This window comes from Antechinus flavipes, chromosome 6 (assembly GCF_016432865.1).
Source record: "Antechinus flavipes isolate AdamAnt ecotype Samford, QLD, Australia chromosome 6, AdamAnt_v2, whole genome shotgun sequence".
Lineage (NCBI taxonomy): Eukaryota > Metazoa > Chordata > Mammalia > Dasyuromorphia > Dasyuridae > Antechinus > Antechinus flavipes.
In genome coordinates, this window is record NC_067403.1 from 115,935,540 (window position 1) to 115,953,451 (window position 17,912).

At 34.2% G+C, this 17,912-nt stretch overlaps 1 long non-coding RNA gene across 1 annotated transcript in view; it reads left to right on the plus strand.

Annotated features, from left to right (window-relative positions):
* Nucleotides 1-17,300: 17,300 nt before the first annotated feature.
* LOC127540172 (uncharacterized) overlaps nt 17,301-17,912 on the plus strand; it is a 135,119-nt gene continuing 134,507 nt past the window's right edge. Inside the window, exon 1 of the long non-coding RNA XR_007948105.1 lies at nt 17,301-17,408. This is a non-coding gene — a long non-coding RNA (uncharacterized LOC127540172). The remainder of the gene's footprint in view (nt 17,409-17,912) is intronic.

Sequence of the window (17,912 nt, forward strand, 5' to 3'; positions counted from 1 at the left end):
TATGTTTCCTTCATTCATGAAACATGGAAATTGAACAAAAAGACATTTCAGATACCCAAATATGCAATACTACTCTGAAAATACACAGTAATAGTAATTCTGGAGCAGAATTAGATCTGATCAGATTAGTACAAAGGCCTGTGTGAGTTGGAGGGACTAAAGCAAATTTCTGATTTCCAAGATCATGTTAGGATTTCAATGGAGGATATAGAGGGGAGTAGATCGAGAGTGGGGAAAGGCAGGAAGACATATTTATTTTAAAAGTATATGGCACAGTAGATAGGAATTGGATTTGGTATCAGGAAGACTTTAATTAAAATCCAACCTAAGGTATTTATTATAACATTATGCAAGTCATTTAATCTCTGTCTGCCTTAATTTCTTCATCTTTAAAATGAGGGTAATAATTTCACCTATGTCCCAGGATTATTGTTAGGATAAAATGAAATACTAGTTGTAAAGCACTTTATAAATCTTAAAATGCTATTACTATCTAAAAATTCTTAATTTTTTGTACTGCCTTATTGATCATTTCAGTTCATTCCAATCCCACAATTATTCATCAAATGTATTATTTTGCAGATGAAGAATTGGATTATAGTTCATCTTTCTGGGTTGCTTAGGTCAGCATGGTACTAATAGTAAAGTAAAATCATTGCTCACTGTTACTGGAACCACAAATTGTTACTGACTCTTGCATTTCTTCATGTAGTTATCTCCAAGGCTGTGCTAAATGGCCCCTGAAGTTTCTTTTTTGTTTAAAGACTTTGTATTTTTCACCCCCAAAAGAACCAAATACTAAAATCACACCCAAATCACTGTCCATTTAGAGTAGAGGAAGATAGCTAACATAAAAAGGGCTGAAAGCAAATCAAATCAGTCATTTTCTATACATATGATTTGCAGCTTGTTCAACAGAGGTCAAGGCTTTTGTGCTGTCTCTCTTTACTCCTCTTTAAATATGAACTGCAAATAGTAAGGCTTACCCTTTCCCATGTGGTATCCTAGAATCCTATTGATTATGCAGATTGTATTGATTAGCCTTTTAATCATTTATACTTTTTAACTGCCTCAGCACAGAGAGGAAAACACCAGCTGCAGGCATTAATAGTTTGTTATACTAGTCACAGGAGGAATTTAGTGGAAATTATTGACTATGTGCTTGTGACAGAATAGAATCTGATAATTCATTTTCTTTACACACTCAATGATGCGAACATCTGCCAGAACACAGAGAGTGGAAAACATTTAGAAATATGTCCTAAATGTAATATTTGTACTGATGTCATTAAAAAGAATGTCTTTGATACTATGAAATATGCAAGGATATAACATTTAATGGCTTTCCATAGAGATAATCCTGTTTTATTATTTATAACAGTATTAAAGGTATTTATAATAATTAATGTTTCTTCCTATTGAGGTGTTCATTATCTCGTATGTGTATTCCTTACCCAAAGAAGAATTCTCTTATAAAGTTATAGAAGAAATTAATTTGGTAATTTAAAAAAGATGAATATAGGGAAAATACGTAGTTTAATTATTAAAAAATGAATCAAATGCTCTTTAATGCATGTTTGGGTTAAAAAAAAAACCTTGTTTTAGAAGTTAATGAATGATGTGTATGCTCTTCCCTCTATGTGTGCATAAAGCCATGCTTATATAGTAAATATATATATATATATATATGTATATATATACACACACACACACATATATATATATATACACACACACATATATGTATATGTATATATATCAGAATTGTTCTGATATAGTACAGGTAGATATGGCATAAAATGCTTCCTTCTATAGTCACAAAAAACTCCTTACAAGAATGTAAATACATACACATTCCATTTTGCACCTGCCATTATGATTCTCAAAATTTTATAATATATGAATTATCTTAAGATATAAAAGTTCCTGTCCTGAAAAACAAGTAAGCAAAATAAGATTATTCATTTATATTAGTATTATTTACTCTAAAAATATGTAAGAAGTCATGATGAATCTTGCTATCAGATGATTCAGAATGTATTTTAAGAACTAATGGAAATTTACTCATCAGAAGCATATAATAAATTGTTGAATGGATGGATGAATAAGGGAATGAAAAATCTATTTATTAAGTGATTGTGAGAATAAATAGTGTGCAGATTACTTGGAACAAGCAATAATTTTTGAATTTGTTTTGTGAAAGTAATGATCATGTGTGCACTTCAGTTGACACACTAGAATGAATTGGGAACACCTGACCCTTACCAAATAAAACAAGGAAACTCTTCACCCTTAATTAATTTTTACATCTGTGTTGGGTTTTTTATTTTGGTTTTGTTTTAAAGAATGACTATTACTTTAAGGAAATATGCAAATATTATAGATCTTACAGAGCACTTTTTATGAACTATTAGAAATATCTCAGTCTGTCAGTAATTTACATGATCATTCACCACAGTGAAACAGGATAAGTTACACCAAAAGGCAAAAGGAAAAAAGTAGTCAAAAATGAAAGAAAAACAAAAAAGCAAAAACTCTTGTGAAATTGCTTCATTAATACTTAGAAAATAATCTAATACTTTCAAAAAACATGGAATCTGGAAGACTTATTGTTGATTTCTCTAGGTTTTAATGTAGCATTCCTGAAATTAAAAGTAATAACCAAGTTTTTTGTTTTTGCTGTTTTTTTTTTTAAAGAAAGCTACAAAATCTTTGTTAACGGGATGAGGGTAGGAAAATCTTTTGATTGCTGCCATTTTATACAATAAACTTATATTGAATTAGTTATCCTTTAAATCCCTCAAGTGTTTTACAGAACACATATGATTCTGCCATTTCTACCTCCTATATATTATACTAATGACATTATTTACTTTTTATCTCAAGTTCAAGCCTTTGAATTAACTACTACTTACTTTTATCTTTATAAGATTTAGCATAATATTCCATCTTGTTCAACTGTTTTTGAGACCCTAATTCTATTATTCAATGTTAGGTATCCTAAGATTTTTCATCTATAAATTTGAGAAGCATGCATAGTAGCCTATATCCTAGTCATTCTTAAAAATGCAGAACAACACAAAGTTAAAAACTCTGGTTTTTCACAAGACACTCCAAAATGGGAACAACTCCATAACTAATATTACAAATCCAAAATCCACTCAGCTATGCTACATTTGAGTTTTTAAAACTCTTTTAGCTTTTTTAGATCATTACTTACAATCCTTTTAACAAAAAAATTTAGAAAATTTCCAGAGATTAAAGTCAAGTTCCCTGGCCTGTAATTCATAGACTTAATTTCCTTTTGCTTTTTGAAAATCTGATTATTTGTGCTTCCTCTGTTCTTCAGATTTTTCCTATTTGCTATAATTATTTTTATGCAATGCACACTGGCTAACAATCATATATGCCAGTTCTTTAAGTACATGAAGATTTATTTTTTTTAGTTTAGTAATTAAAGTCCAGATGAACTGATCAAGGAAAACTGTGTCTTTAAAAAACAAACAAACAAAAAACACAACTACTTATTTTTCCCTGTTGTCAATTACCAATGTCATGTCTGCCTGCATATGGTAGGCCTATTCATTTTCTGATCTCCCTTTCCCCATGTATTATGTGTGTGTGGGGGGGGGGGGAGAGGGGGACCATTTTCTATCCAAAATTTATTGGGATTACCTTGTATCACTGAACCACTTAGAAGAATCGAGTCTTTCAGAATTGATCACTGCACATTCTTACTGTTACTGTGTACCATATATTTCTGGTTATGTTTGTTTCACTCAGCATCAGTTCATGTACATCTTTCCAGTCCTTTCTAAAATCATCTTGTTCATCATTTTTATAGAACAACAATGTTACATTAGCATCGTATGCTACAACTTATTCAGTCATTCACCAACTGATGGGCATCTACTCATTTTCCAATACTTAGCTGCTGCAAAAAGAGCTGCTCCAAACATTTTTTTTTAAATTTTTTATTTAATAATTACATTATATTGACACTCATTTCTGTTCCGATTTTTTTTCCCCTCCCTCCCTCCACCCCCTCCCCTAGATGGCAAGCAGTCCTTTATATGTTGGATATGTTGCAGTATATCCTAGATACAATATATGTTTGCAGAACCGAACAGTTCTCTTGTTGAGTAGGGAGAATTGGATTCAGAAGGTATAAATAATCCGGGAAGAAAAACAAAAATGCAGATAGTTCACATTCGTTTCCCAGTGTTCTTTCTTTGGGTGTAGCTGCTTTTGTCCGTCATTTATCAATTGAAACTCAGGTCTCTTTGTCAAAGAAATCCACTTCCATCAAAATATGTCCTCATACAATATCGTTGTCGAAGTGTATAATGATCTCCTGGTTCTGCTCATTTCACTTAGCATCAGTTCATGTAGGTCTCTCCAAGCCTCTCTGTATTCATCCTGCTGGTCATTTCTTACAGAACAATAATATTCCATAACATTCATATACCACAATTTACCCAGCCATTCTCCAATTGATGGGCATCCATTCATTTTCCAGTTTCTAGCCACTACAAACAGGGCTGCTACAAACATTTTGGCACATACAGGTCCCTTTCCCTTCTTTAGTATTTCTTTGGGATATAAGCCCAATAGAAACACTGCTGGATCAAAGGATATGCACATTTTGATAATTTTTTGGGCATAATTCCAGATTGCTCTCCAGAATGGTTGGATTCATTCACAACTCCACCAACAATGCATTAGTGTCCCAGTTTTCCCGCATCCCCTCCAACATTCATCATTATTTTTTCCTGTCATCTTAGCCAATCTGACAGGTGTGTAGTGGTATCTCAGAGTTGTCTTAATTTGCATTTCTCTGATCAATAATGATTTGGAACACTCTTTCATATGAGTGGTAATAGTTTCAATCTCATCCTCTGAAAATTGTCTGTTCATATCCTTTGACCATTTATCAATTGGAGAATGGCTTGATTTCTTATAAATTTGAGTCAGTTCTCTATATATTTTGGAAATGAGGCCTTTATCAGAACCTTTAACTGTGAAAATGTTTTCCCAGTTTGTTGCTTCCCTTCTAATCTTGTTTGCATTAGTTTTATTTGTACAAAGGCTTTTTAATTTGATGTAATCGAAATTTTCTATTCTGTGATCAGTAATGGTCTCTAGTTCATCTTTGGTCACAAATTTCTTTCTCCTCCACAAGTCTGAGAGATAAACTATTCTATGTTCCTCTAATTTATTTATAATCTCGTTCTTTATGCCTAGGTCATAGACCCATTTTGATCTTATCTTGGTATATGGTGTTAAGTGTGGGTCCATGCCTAATTTCTGCCATACTAATTTCCAATTATCCCAGCAGTTTTTATCAAATAATGAATTCTTTTCCCAGAAGTTAGGGGCTTTGGGTTTGTCAAACACTAGATTGCTATAATTGACTATTCTGTCTTGTGAGCCTAGCCTTTTCCACTGATCCACTAATCTATTTCTTAGCCAATACCAAATGGTTTTGGTGACTGCTGCTTTATAATATAATTTTAGATCAGGTACAGCTAGGCCACCTTCATTTGATTTTTTTTTCATTAATTCCCTTGAGATTCTCGACTTTTTATTGTTCCATATGAATTTTGTTGTTATTTTTTCTAGATCAATAAAATATTTTTCTTGGAAGTCTGATTGGTATAGCACTAAATAAATAGATTAGTTTAGGGAGTATTGTCATCTTTATTATGTTCGCTCGGCCGATCCAAGAGCACTTAATATTTTTCCAATTATTTAAGTCTGACTTTATTTGTGTGGAGACTTTTTTATAATTTTGCTCATATAATTCCTGACTTTCCTTTGGTAGATAGATTCCCAAATATTTTATGGTATCAACAGTTATTCTGAATGGAATTTCTCTTTGTATCTCTTGCTGTTGGGTTTTGTTGGTGATGTATAAAAATGCTGAGGATTTATGGGGATTTATTTTGTAGCCAGCTACTTTGCTAAAATTATGAATTATTTCCAATAGCTTTTTGGTAGAATCTCTGGGGTTTTCTAGGTATACCATCATATCATCTGCAAAGAGTGATAGTTTGGTTTCCTCATTGCCTACTCTAATTCCTTTTATATCTTTCTCGACTCTTATTGCCGAGGCTAGTGTTTCTAATACGATATTAAATAATAATGGTGATAGTGGGCAACCTTGCTTCACTCCAGATCTTACTGGGAAAGGTTCCAGTTTTTCCCCATTGCATATGATGCTTACTGATGGTTTTAAATATATGCTCCTGACTATTTTAAGGAAAAGTCCATTTATTCCTATGCTCTCAAGTGTTTTTATTAGGAATGGATGTTGGATTTTATCAAATGCTTTTTCTGCATCTATTGAGATGATCATGTGGTTTTTGTTTGTTTGGTTATTGATATAGTCAATTATGCTAATAGTTTTCCTAATATTGAACCAGCCCTGCATTCCTGGTATAAATCCTACTTGGTCATAGTGTATTATCCTGGTGACAATTTTCTGTAATCTTTTTGCTAATATTTTATTTAAGATTTTAGCATCAATATTCATTAGGGAGATTGGTCTATAATTTTCTTTCTCTGTTTTCAGCCTACCTGGTTTAGGTATCAGTACCATATCTGTGTCATAAAAGGAGTTTGGTAGGACTCCTTCAATCCCTATTTTTTCAAATAGTTTATATAACATTGGAGTTAATTGTTCTTTAAATGTTTGGTAGAATTCACATGTAAATCCATCTGGTCCTGGGGATTTTTTCTTAGGGAGTTGATTGATAGTTTGTTCTATTTCTTTTTCTGAGATGGGACTGTTTAGGATATTTACTTCTTCCTCTGTTAGTTTGGGCAAGCTGTATTTTTGGAGGTATTTTTCTATTTCATTTAAGTTGTCGAATTTATTGGCATAAAGTTGGGCAAAGTAACTCCTAATTATTGCTCTAATTTCCTCTTCGTTAGTGGTGAGTTCTCCCTTTTCATTTTTAAGACTAACAATTTGATTTTCCTCTTTCCTTTTTTTAATCAGATTTACTAAGGGTTTGTCTATTTTGTTGGTTTTTTCATAGAACCAACTCTTAGTTTTATTAATCAATTCAATAGTTTTTTTTCTTTCAATTTTATTGATCTCACCTTTTACTTTTAGAATTTCAAGTTTAGTGTTTGACTGGGGGTTTTTAATTTGTTCCTTTTCTAGCATTTTTAATTGCAAACCCAATTCATTGACCTTCTCTTTCTCTATTTTATACAAATAGGCCTCTAGAGATATGAAATTTCCCCTTATTACCTCTTTGGCTGCATCCCATACATTTTGGTATGATGTCTCATTATTATCGTTTTCTTGGGTGAAGTTATTAATTATGTCTATGATTTGCTGTTTTACCCAATCATTCTTTAGTATGAGATTATTTAGTTTCCAATTATTTTTTGGTCTACTTCCCCCTGCTTTTTTGTTGAATGTAATTTTCATTGCATCGTGGTCTGAAAAGGATGCATTTACTATTTCTGCCTTACTACATTTGAGTTTGAGGTTTTTATGTCCTAATATATGGTCAATTTTTGTATAGGTTCCATGAACTGCTGAAAAGAAAGTGTATTCCTTTCTGTCTCCATTACATTTTCTCCAGAGATCTATCATATCTAGCTTTTCTAGTATTCTGTTTACCTCTTTGACTTCTTTCTTATTTATTTTCTGGTTTGATTTATCTAATTCTGAGAGTGCAAGGTTAAGATCTCCCACTATTATAGTTTTACTGTCTATTTCTTCTTGCAGCTCTCTTAGTTTCTCTTTTAAGAATTTAGATGCTACCCCACTTGGTGCATATATGTTTAATATAGATAGTGCTTCATTATCCATGCTACCCTTTAGCAAGATATAGTGTCCTTCCTTATCTCTTTTAATTAGGTCAATTTTTGCTTTAGCTTGATCTGAGATCAGGATGGCTACCCCTGCTTTTTTGACTTCACCTGAAGCATAGTAGATTTTGCTCCAACCTTTTACCTTTAACCTGCATGTATCTCCCCGCTTCAGGTGTGTTTCCTGTAAACAACATATTGTAGGATTCTGGCTTTTAATCCATTCTGCTAACCGCTTCCTCTTTATGGGGGAGTTTACCCCGTTCACGTTTATGGTTAGAATGACCAATTCTGTATTACTTGCCATCTTGTTAACCCCGGTTTATGCTTTCCTCCCTTCTTTCCCCTTTCCCCCCCTTCCAAGTATTAAGCTTGTGAGCACCCCTTGCTTCTCACAGCCCTCCCTTTTTAGTGTCCCTCCCCCCGCCTTAGAGTTCCTCCCCCTATCTTACCCCTTTCCCTCCCAGTTCCCGTATTCCCTTCCGCTTAGCTTATTCCTTCCCTTTCCACTTTTCCCTTCTCACTTTTCAATGAGATGGGAGAAGTTTCACCATAGATTGAATATGTCTTAAGATTTTTCACTTAAAGCCAATTCTGAAGGCAGTAAGATACCCACTATATTCATCCCCCTCCATTCTTTCTCTCAGATATAATAGGTTTCCTATGCCTCTTCATGAGATGTACTACCCCCACTTTACCCTTTTTATGGTACAATGTCCTTTCCACATCAATTTCTAGAACAAGGTATACATGTATTCTTTATACATCTATATAGTCAAAATATAGTTCCCAAGATTAATCTTTACCTTTTTAGATTTCTCTTGAGTTCTATATTTGTAGATCAAACTTTTTGTTAAGTTCTGGTTTTTTCATCAGAAATAGATGAAATTCGCTTACTTCGTTGAATGTCCATCTTCTTCCCTGGAAAAAGATGCTCATTCTCGCTGGGTAAGTTATTTTTGGTTGCATACCAAGTTCCTTAGCCTTTCGGAATATCATATTCCAGGCCCTTCGATCTTTTAATGTGGATGCTGCCAGATCCTGGGTGATCCTTATTGTGGCTCCTTGATACTTGAATTGGGTTTTTCTAGCCGCTTGCAATATTTTTTCTTTCATCTGAGGGTTCTGGCATTTGGCCACTATATTCCTTGGTGTTTTGATTTTAGGATCCCTTTCAGTGGGTGATCGATGAATCCTTTCAATGTTTATTTTTTCCTCTGTTCCTATGACTTCTGGGCAGTTCTCTTTGATAATTTCCTGGAAGACAGTGTCCAGGCTCTTTTTTTCATCATGTTTTTCTGGGAGTCCAATGATTCTCAGATTGTCTCTCCTGGATCTGTTTTCCAGGTCTGTTGTCTTCCCCAGAAGGTATTTCACATTTTTCTCCATTGTTTGATTTTTTTGGATTTGCTTGACTGATTCTTCTTGTCTCCTCGAGTCATTCAATTCCACTTGTTCAATTCTGATTTTCAGTGAAGTATTCTCTTCACTCACTTTTTTAAAATCTTTCTCTAATTGTCCAATTGAGTTCTTTTGTTCTGTGGAATTTTTTTCCATTTCGCCAATTTTGTTTTTTAGAGAGCTGTTTTCTGTTTCCAGTTCACTAATCCTATTTTTCAAGGATTTTACTTCTTTATCCACTCTCTCTTTAACTGACTTCTCCAGGCTCTTTTGCCAAGCCTCCCTCTCCTTTTCCCAAGCTTCCTTCTCCTTTTGCCAAGCCTCACTCTGCTTTCCCCATTTTTCTTCTAGCTCCCTTGTGAGAGCCTTTTTAATCACTTCTATGAGGTTCATCTGTGCTGAGGAACAGACGATCTCCTCCTTTGGGGAATCACCTGGGGACTGCCTGTTTTTAGTCTCCTCAGGATTTAGAGTTTGCTCTCTATCTGTGTAGAAGCTGTCAAGGGTTAAAGTCCTCTTCAGCTTCTTGCTCATTCTGTCTATTAATCAGAGACTACCAAAGAAAAACAGAAAAAACTGGAGTCTTTCTTTGGGGGGGGGCTGGGTGTGTTATCGAGCTTCCTCTACAGACTGCAGGGGGCAGCAGTGAGGCACTAGCAGGACTGTGCTGCGCCTGCGCTCTGAGATCCCAAAGCGTGCTGAGTCACTGAGGGGGGGGAAGGGGGGGGTGGCCAGGTCCTGAGAGACTCCAGCTGTTTGCGGTTGTGTTCTTCAGCCCCGGTGTTTTTAGCTTCTCTGCTGGGCTGTTGACTTGCTGCAGGTTCCAAACCTGTAGCGAAGCTCTCCCCGCAGAGACGGCTACGATCACTCCCCACCCCCTCTCAGCTCTGCTCCCGTGCTCTCACTGCCGCTGCCCTCAGCCTGCGCCTGATCTAAAACCGCCCCAGCCCTCCAGTAAAGACAGACCTTTCTTGGCGGATCTCAAGGATGGCTTCTCTTGGTAACTATTTGTGGGTTTTTTTCAGTCAAGCATTGATTCAGAGGCTTGTAATGAAGTGGATAGTGAGAGAAAGCGCGGAGCTTATGCAACTGTGAGCCTCCTCTCCGCCATCTTAACCGGAAGTCCCTGCTCCAAACATTTTTGCACATGTGGGTCCTATTCCCTCCTTTATGATTTCCTTGGGATACAAATCCAATAGTGGCACTGCTGAGTCAAAGGCATACACATTTTTATAGCCCTTTGGGCATAGTTAAAAATGGTTCTCCAGAATGGTTGTATCATTTCACAGCTCCAATCAATGCAATACTACCTCTGTTTTCCCATATCCCCTCCAACATTTATCATCATCTTTTCCTGTCATCTTAGCCAATCTGATAGGGGAGTTGGTTTAATTTACATTTCCCTGCTCAATAGTGATTTAGAGAATTTTTCATATGACTATATATGGCTTTAATTTTGTCATTTGAAGATTGTTCATATTTTTTGAGCCTTTATCAATTTGGGAATGAATTGTAGTCTTACAAATTTGATACAGTTCTTAATATATTTTAGTAATGATACCTTTATCAGAAATACTGGCTGTAAAATTTTTTTCCAGGTTTTGTACTTCCCTTTTAATGTTGTTCCTGTTGGTTTTGCTTGTGCAAAAACTTTTTAACTTAATGTAATCAAAGTTGCCTGTTTTGCCTTATATAACGTTCTTTAGTTCTTCTTTGGTCATAAATTTCGCTCTTCTCCAAAGATCTGAAAGGTAAATCATCCTTTGGTCTCCAAACTTGCCTATAGTAAATCTTTTATGCCCAAATCATGTACCCATTTTTTCCTTATTTTGGCATGGGGTGTGAGATGTGGTCTATGCTGAGTTTCTGACATCATTTTATAGTTTTCCCAGCAATTTTTGTGAAATATGGAGTTCTTTTTTCTAGAACCTGGAATTTGGGGGTTTATCAAATACTAGATTACTATAAGCATTGAATATTGTGTTGTATGTATCTAATCTAGTCCTCTGATCCACCATTCTATTTCTTAGCCAAATCAAATGCTTTTGATGACTCCTGCTTTATCATGCCATTTTAGGTCTGGTACTGCTAAGCCACCATCCTTTGTATATTTTTTTCATTTATTTCCTTGATATTATTGACTTTTTGTTCTTTTAGATGAATTTTGTTATTATTTGTTTTAGCTGTATAAAATAATTTCTTCACAGTTTGGTATGGCACTTGAGCAAGTAGACCAATTTAGGCAAAATTGGCATTTTTATTATATTAGCTCAGGTTACTCATGAGCAATTGATGTTTTACTGAAGGTTTAGATCTGACTTTATTTGTGTGAGAAGTGTTTTGTAACTGTGTTGATATAATTCCTGGTTTTGTCTTGGCAGATAGACACCCAAATATTTTATATTGTCTATAGTCATTTAAAATGGAATTTCTCTTGTCTCTTGCTGCTGGGTCCATGTACTACTTTTAAGCCCTCTTTTTCATTATCTTTAGTTTTCTTGCTATCCTCAGCTCATTTTAAGTTTTACTTCTCTTAATACCAATTTCATATATTTTTTCTATAATCTTATATCTGTCCTTTATCTGCCCTTCTTTCCATAGTTCATGTATATATTTATAATTTTATAATATATTTGCAATCACATAATTATGCATGTGATTTATAATATATTTATAAAAACAAATGTGCAAATGTATGTAATTATTAATGAATGATACATAAGAAATCTAAGCTTAAATTTTTGTTTTCTTTATGCTTATATTGGCCTAATTTTAAAATTGTATAAAGTTGTGATTTATATAGACATGAATTATAGTTATTATGATAAAGCAATCTAATTCTAATATATTATCTTATAGAATAAGACTTTCTGCATTTCTCATATCAAGCAATAAAATTAAGAGGTATGTTTTAAGTTATTGACCTGGGATTTATAGTGCACAAAAGTAAATATGTGGTTCATCCTTCAGAAATTGTCAGTGATATCCCATTTTCTCTACAATAAAATATTAAATCCTTCTGGCATTTAAATCAACTACGATTTTTCCCTCTTACCTCCAGACTTATTTCATACTGTTCTCTTATCTTGTAGTAAAATTGGATTAGGAACTAATTTTTAAGCTCAACTCTCCATCTTATACCTCTGCACATTTGTATAAGTTGTCTGACGTGCCTGGAATGCATTCTATTCTTATTCAGGCTGTCATCTTTACCTGTTCCACCTTCTTAGTAAGTGCCCTTTTCTATCTCTATTTACCTTGAATTATAATTATTTGCATGATAGCTATATCCCCAAAATCATAGCTTCAGCTATATCCCCAAAATCAGTTTCATATTTTCCAAACATGCTATCCTTCCTAACCTGTAGCCATGCCTACCTAATTGGTGGGAGCCCATTATCTCTAGCTAGTAGAAATCAATTGAATGCTTTTGTACCTTAATGGTACAAAATTAAGGCTTAATTTGTGCCTTAATGTTTATAACTTCCCTATCACTCTAAAATTTTCACCAGCCAAGTTCTTCCTTTTGCTCTTAGAGTAGTCATACTATTAACCTATAAGAAAGGGTTAAGTCATTTGATTTTCCCTTTCAATTGATGGTTCCTCTTGTCAAATCTATAATTTCCCATAAAAAGAACTATGTATAGAACTATTTCTTTAACTAAATGGAAAGGAAAACATCTTTTCCTGGACACTACTCTTTTAGATGTGTTGTTTCCTCTCACTAGGATTTAAAATCTTTGAAGACAATATGTCTCTCTTTGTTGTTCCATCCTTGTTTTATAAGAACTTAAATTCATTTCAGTCATTTATTCTTCACGTTTGTATCACCACCTCATCATCACCATCTCATCTCTCACAAAATGCAATGGTAGGGATTCATTTCAGTTTTCATCTTTGCATCTCCACTTCTAGCACAGCCATGTATATGTCACAGACACATTGTATGTTTATCAAATAGAATAGAATTGAAGAAGCTTATAATTTTGGGGGAGAAATGACATATACAAAGAAAAAACTAAACAAAAATATGAGATAGTTCATTGTAAGTGCTACAGACTTATAATTACTAAAGCATTTCATTGGTGGGGAATATTATAGTAAAGCAGGGAATGCTTTAAAGAGGACAAAAAAGCTAGATTTGAATCACATTTGATTTAGAGAATGGTGAAGGATGACATGCACCAAGAAAGGACAAGATTTAGACATCAATGACTACTTTAGCCTCGTTGGTATAGTGACTTTATTTGATGGAGATGGTGAAGGAAGTTTGAAAAAAAAAAAAAAGGATAATTCTAATGAGGAAGTCCTTAATCTTTTTCTCTGTCTATTTTCTGTTTCTGTTTCTCTTTTTTTGTGTCTTGTCTCTCTGTATCTGTCTTTTTCTGTTTCTCCCTTTCCACATGTGTATGTGTTTGTATGTGTACTCCTCTCCTCTAACTTTCTAGTAAATATTATGAACCCCATCCCAGAATGTCATTAAAAATAAATACAGAAAAATTTAAATTACAAATAGAATCTAGTGGCAATAAAGATAGAATCTATTTTTATCTACTCAACTTTATAAGTCACCTGAAAGTTATCCATAGATCCTTTGGAGTTAGGAAACCAAAATCTGGGTTAATAATCTCCGTTCCAGGTGAAGTAGGGCCTTAAACTTAGTCAGGATGTGTAGTTGAACTATGTACATTTGAAGACTGGGCATCAGTTCCCATTGGTGAACATTTCCTCAAAATATTTTATTTGCAATGTTATGTGTTAGAGAGCCTTCACTTCCTGATATTTTAGAGTATTGCCACTTGTTCCCTCCCTTTTTAATATAGATTAATTTGCCTGTATCCTTAAGCTTAATCAATAATATGTTTGTGGGTCTATCAGTTCAAGACATCACTGGAAATTCAGATCTAATTAATCACACACACACACACACATACACACACACCCACAACATGCATACACATATAGGCACAGGCACACACACAAATATGTGAAAAGCTCTTATGTTGTTCACTATGTATTCTTTTTATTTCAAATTCTATTTTCTATATCTTACATTCAAAGGTTCTGATAAAGGCCTTATTTCTAAAATATATAGAGAATTGACTCAAATTTGTAACAGTTCAAGCCAGTTGATAAATAGTCAAAGGATATGAACGGGCAATTTTCAGATGAAGAAACTGAAGCTATTTGTAGTCATATGAAAAGGTGCTCCAAATCACTATTGATCAGAAAAATGCAAATTAAGACAATTCTGAGATACCACTCCACACGTCTCAGATTGGCTAAGATGACAGGAAAAGTTAATGATAAATGTTGGAGGGGATGTGGGAAAACTAGGACACTGATACATTGTTGGTGGAATTGTGAATGGATCCAACCATTCTAGAGATCAGTTTGGAACTAAGCTCAAAAAGTTACCAAATTTTGCATTCCTTTTGATCCAGCAGCGTTTCTACTGGGCTTATATCCCAAAGAGATATTAAAGGAGGGAAAGGGATCCACATGTGCAAAAATGTTTGTGGTAGCCCTTTTTGTAGTGGCTAGAAACTGAAAACTGAATGAATGCCCATCAATTGGAGAATGAATGAATAAATTGTGATTATGGAATATTATTGTTCTTTAAGAAATGTCCAACAGAATGATTTCAGAGAGGCCTGGAGAGACTTACAGGAACTGATGCTGAGTGAAATGAGCAGAACCAGAAGATCATTATACATAGCAACAACAAGACTCTGATGGCCGTGATTCTCTTCAACAATGAAATGATTCAAAATCAGCTCCACTTGTTCAGTGATGAAGAAAGTCATCTATACTCAGAGAGAAGCCTGTGGGAACCGAGTGTGGAGCACAACATAGCATTCTCACTCTCTCTGTTGTTGTTTGCTTGCATGTTGTTTTCTTTCCCAGTTTTTTTCTTCCTTCTTGAGCTGATTTTTTTTTTGTGCAGTAGGATAACCTTACAAATATGTATATGTATATTGGATTTAACATATATTTTAATACATTTAATAATAGATTAACTGCCAGCTAGGGGAGGGGATGGAGGGAAGGAGGGAAAATTTTGCAACAGAAAGTTTTGCAAGAGTCAATATTGAAAAATTACCCATGCATATGTTTTATAAATAAAAAAAGCTTCACTAAAAAACCAAAAACCTAGAAAATAAATAAACAAATAAATTCTATTTTTTCTAAACTTAAGAAATAAAACAAGCATTTCTATAACATAGTAGAATGGAAAAAAAACAATTATTGAACATGAAACCACAAATCTATTATGTACAACTAGCTGTTCTTTATAAATATGTAAAGTTATCATGTAAGTTTCTCCAGCAACGGCATTTCCCATATCTTTATACTGGAAGAGAGGCAGTATGGTAGGGTAGAAAGAGTTTAATATTTAGAGTCAGAAGACATGGTTTCAAATCTATCTCTTGGACTGAAATTCTCTATTTTTATCTTTATAATGAGAGGGCTGGTTTTTTTTTTAATAAATTTTTTATAAATTATTCTACTCTAAACATATGATGCTAAGAGGCCATGTCTTTTTAGTCAAAACTACAACATTCTATTTCCCATCTCAATACCTTTACATTAATTGTCTTCTATGCTTGAAATGCACTCACCATTTTTTCTCATATAGGATAGAGTGCTAGGCCAATCAGTTCAAAACTTCACCAGCAATACTTTTTTCCCACATCCTCTCCTGTATATGTCAATTTCCTTTTCTGTCCTATTAATTAATCTAATAGGTCTGAGATAATACCTGAGAATTGTTTTAATTTACATTTCTCAAATCAATAGTGAATTAGAAATTTTTTCCAATATGGCTATAGTTAACTTTGATTCTTTCATCTGGAAAATTCTTCCTATCTTTTGATCATTTATCAGTTGGTGAGTGTCTTTTAATTTTACAAAATTGAGTCAGTTTTCCATATGTTTGAGCAAAAATACTTTTATTAGAGAAAATTGCTTCATTTTTTCACAGCTATTATTTTTTACTGTATTTTCATTTATCCTATTTTCCACATTCCATTTATTGTATTTGCTCTCTCCTTTTACCATATTCCTCCTCAAAAGTATTTTAGTTCTTATTACCACCTTCCCCAATCTGCCCTCCCTTCTATTACCTTCTTCTCTTATGCCCTTCCCCTCCTACTTTCCTTTTAGTGAAAGATAAGCTTTGCATACTCAAATGAGTGTGTATGTTATTTTCTCTTTAAGCCAATTTTGATGAAAGTAAGGTCCACTCCTTCCACCTCATCTTCTCCCTTTTCCCCTCCATTGTAAAACTTTTTCTTGTCTCTATGCCAGATACTCAATCCCATTCTACCTTTTTCTTTCTCCTCTAAGTACATTGCTCTCTCACCCCTTAAATTTATTTATATCATTCCTTCTCAATCAACTAATACTTGTTTCCTCTGTCTATAAATATTCCTAATTATCTTAATAATGAGAAATTTCTTTTGTTTTACAAATATCATCTTCCCATGAAGGAATGTAAACAGCTTAACTGTATTGGCTTTTATGTTTCCCTTTCCTATTTATCTTTTTCTGCTTCTCATCTTGTTTTTGAACATCTAATTTTTAAGGAATTATTTAATTCAATGAGTTTTTGTACCTTCTTTTCATTTGGCCAATTCTACTTTTTGAGGACTTGTTTTTCTTCACTGAATTCACTGATTTTTTTTTCTTTTGATTTGGTCAATTCTACTTTTTAAGGCATCATCATTAGCTCTTTGGATCTCCTTTACCATTTGGCCTAGTTTGTTGCTTAATTTGTTATTTTCTTCAATTTGGTATGTGAATGTCTGTGTGTGTATATGTGTGTCTCTTTTTACCAAGGCATTGACTGGTTTTTCGTGATTATTTTCATCATCTAATTCCTCTTCCCAATTTCCCCCCTACCTTGCTTACTTGATTATCAAAATATTTTTTGAACTTTTCCTTGGCCTGTGAACAATTCATATTTTTCCTGGATGCGGAGTGTATGTGTTTAAGTCTTCCTCATCTCCATGGTAACTTTGTATGATCAGAATCTTTTTTTTTTTTTCAGTTCTTTGCTCATTTCTTCATCTCATTACTTGACTTATAACTCTTTGCCAAAGTAGGGCTCTGTTTCCAGGGTGGAGGATGCACTGTTTCAAGATCATGGATTTCAGAGATATTTCTAGGGACCGGTAAGGTTTCAGTTCTTTCATATCGGTATGATCTAAGGAGAAGTGTGTTTTCTACTCTGCTGACCTGTGTGGTGGTTTGTGAGCAACTGTAAATTTTTTTTTTTTACTTTGTTTTGGACATGAAACAATCTTCTTCTGAACACCCCTTCCTTATCAAGTATGGGCTAAGTACTGTTGTCCACTTCTGAGTCAGTGGCCCCCAAGACCTGTTCTGGTATGCTGGGCCTGGACTTGTGGGCCTGTGCTAGCATTGTGCTGTATTGTTCTCCAGTTTTACTCAGGTGTGACAGGCCTTTCCTGCTGATCTTTTAATTTGTCTTTGGCATTTGTGGATGAAGAAGTCTGCTAGTACTATTGCTACCACTGATTCAGTCACCCTGTAGTCTGCTTCTGGTTTGTTGGACTAACTTCCTAAGTTGTCTTGGACTGGAATATTGTTTCACTCCACCCAAGTGGGTCTTACTGCTTTAGAATTTGTTTAGAGTCATGATTTAAAGGTGGTTT